Source organism: Aquarana catesbeiana, linkage group LG12 (assembly GCF_042186555.1).
Source record: "Aquarana catesbeiana isolate 2022-GZ linkage group LG12, ASM4218655v1, whole genome shotgun sequence".
NCBI classification, from domain to species: domain Eukaryota; kingdom Metazoa; phylum Chordata; class Amphibia; order Anura; family Ranidae; genus Aquarana; species Aquarana catesbeiana.
In genome coordinates, this window is record NC_133335.1 from 83,021,099 (window position 1) to 83,024,159 (window position 3,061).

Here is a 3,061-nt window from a genome sequence, read left to right on the forward strand (position 1 = left end):
TCCTGTGCTTCCAGGTATGGGGGAGCATGTAACAGTGCCCATGTCTTAACAGTCGAATGCTAGGCCTGGCTACTGTCAGTGGACAGGGGGGAGTGTAGTAACTGCTCTATTGTCCAGCACTAGCAAAAACTCAAGATTTAAGTTCCAGCTGTGATGATGAAGAGTGGCAAAGTACTAGTTGGCCAGAGGGCCCCTTTACACTTTCTACTGAATGGGTTGGGAAAGGTTGGATTACTAAACCAAAGCATGCAAAATCTGGTGCAGCTCTGTACAGAAACCAATCGGCTTCCAGGTTTTATCGTCAAAGCTTAACTGAACAAGCCAAAGTTAGAAGCTGATTGGCTATATGCACCAGATTCTGAGTGCACCAATTTCATTAAACTTCCCCTATTGTCACTTTAATGCCCAGTGTACCCGGGCATCTTTTTTTTTTTTTTTTCCTTGGGTTAAACTATGCATGGGCTGACATTGTTTTGGATGGATTTCTTCTCTCCTTGTTTGGGACAAGCTGTATAAACTGTATGTAGCATCAGCTGGTTTATGGCAGCGATGTGAGACTTTCTGTCCCATTCCTGGAACAAAATAGTTAAGGCTAAGTGCTGCTCAGCCATTCACAGCAAGCCTTTTGGCATAAAAATATAATACAAGGCTTCCTCTGCTTGGCTGAGGTGGAGAAAGTGATGTCATATGTCCAACTCATTCAGAGGAAGCTTTGTATTTGAAAAATACAAGGCTTTTTGTGAATGGCTTAGCAGCACTCAGACTAACTCTGTTTTGCTCTGGGGATGGAAAGTCCCCATAGTGCAGGGATATGCGATTAGCGGACCTCCAGCTGTTGCAGAACTACAAGTCCCACGATGCATAGCAAGACTCTGACAGCCACAAGCATGATGGGACTTGTAGTTTTGCAACAGCTGGAGGTCCGCTAATTGCATATCCCTGCTATAGTGTATGTAGCTGATGCAGCATTGACAGCAGGTGCACCAAATAGTGAGAGTTTATTTGGGCCAGCTTAGTCTAAAGCAGTGTTTCTTAACCTTTTTCCAGTCAAGGCACCCTTTAAAATGCTGCACAATCTCAGGGCACCCTAATCTAAAATATAAAAAAAAAAAAGAAAAATCTTTGCACACTGATATTTCAGTATTTTTCTTCTCCCTCATTCAGCGTACATGATACCTTCGCAGAAGGCACCCAGGTTAAAAAAGTTTAGTCTAACGCCAGGTTTTGTGTCAACATTACATATACTGATTATGGGCAGCCCTCAAAGATGTCAGGGGCTGGGGCCCCCTAGAGCTAGTAAGTTGGCTAACAATTATTTTAGCACCTTGCTTTACAGCTCTGGAAAGTATTCACAGCGCTTCACTTTTCCCACATTTTGTTATGTTACAGCCTTATTCCAAAATGGATTAAATTCATTATTCTACTAGAAAATTCCACAAAATATACCCCATAATGACAAAGTGAAAAATTTATTTGAAATTTTTGCAAATTTATTAAAAAAAAAAAAAATCACGTGTATGTAAGTCTTCACAGACTTTGCCATGATACTCAAAACTGAGGTCAGGTGCATCCTGTTTCCACTGATCATCCTTGAGATGTTTCTACAACTTTATTGGAGTCCACCTGTGGTAAATTCAGTTGATTGGACATGATTTGGTAAGGCACACACCTGTCTATATAAGGTCCCACTGTTAACAGTGCATGTCAGAGCACAAACCAAGCCATAAGGTCAAAGGAATTGTCTGTAGACCTCAGAGACAGGATTGTATCAAGGCACAAATCTGGGGAAGGGTACAGAAAAATGTCTGCAGCATTGAAGGTCCCAATGAGCAAAGTGGCCTCCATTAGCTGTAAATGGAAGTTTGGAACCACCAGGACTCTTCCTAGAGCAGGCCGCCTGGCCAAACTGAACAATTGGGGGAGAAGGGCCTTAGGGAGGTGACCAAGAACCTGATGGTCACTCTGACAAAGCTCCAGCGTTTACCTGTGAAGAGAGGAGAACCTTCTAGAAGAACAACCATCTCTGCAGCACTCCACCAATCAGGCCTGTATGGTAGAGTGGCCAGACAGAAGCCACTCCTTAGTAAAAGGCACATGACAGGCTCTCGGACCACGAGAAACAAAATTCTCTGGTCTGATGGAACAGATTGAACTCTTTGGCCTGAATGGCAAGCATTATGTCTTGAGAAAACCAGGCCCTGGCCAATACCATCCCTACAGTGAAGCATGGTGGTGGCAGGATCTGGGAGACTAGTCAGGATTGAGGGAAAGATGAATACAGCAATGTACAGAGACATCCTTGATGAAAACCTGCTCCAGAGCACACTGGACCTCAAAATGGGGCAAAGGTTCATCTCCCAACAGGACAATGACCCTAAGCACATAGCCAAGATAACAAAAGGAGTGGCTACAGGACAACTCTGTGAATGTCCTCGAGTGGCCCAGCCAGAGCCCAGAATTGAACACCTCTGGAGAGATCTGAAAATGGCTGTGCATCGACACTCCCCATCCAACCTGATGGAGCTTGAGAGGTCCTACAAAGAAGAATGGAAGAAACTGCCCAAAAATAGGTGTGCCAAGCTTGTAGCATCATACTCCAAAAGACTTGAGGCTGTAAGTGGTGCCAAAGGTGCTTCAACAAAGTATTGAGCAAAGGCTGTGAATACTTATATACATGTGATTTTTATTTATTTTTTTTAGAAATTTGCAAATATTTCATTCTTCTTTTACGTTGTCATTAGGGGGTATCTTTTTTAGAATTTTGAGGAATATAATGAATTTAATCCATTTTGGAATAAGGCTGTATCATAACAAAATGTGGAAAAAGTGAAGCGCTGTGAATACTTTCCAGATGCATTGTATGTATAGTTGTAGGAGCAGTGCTAACTTTTTATACAAGTGTGTGTGTGTGTGTGTGTATATATATCACACAAACACACATTAAATAAAGGCTCCGGCCACCATTGTAATCCGCCAGGTCCCTCCTTTCAGTTGAAGTTCTCACACTCAGGCTACTGAGCTGTCATGTTTAACTTTTAATACATAAGTCAAGAAAACAAAA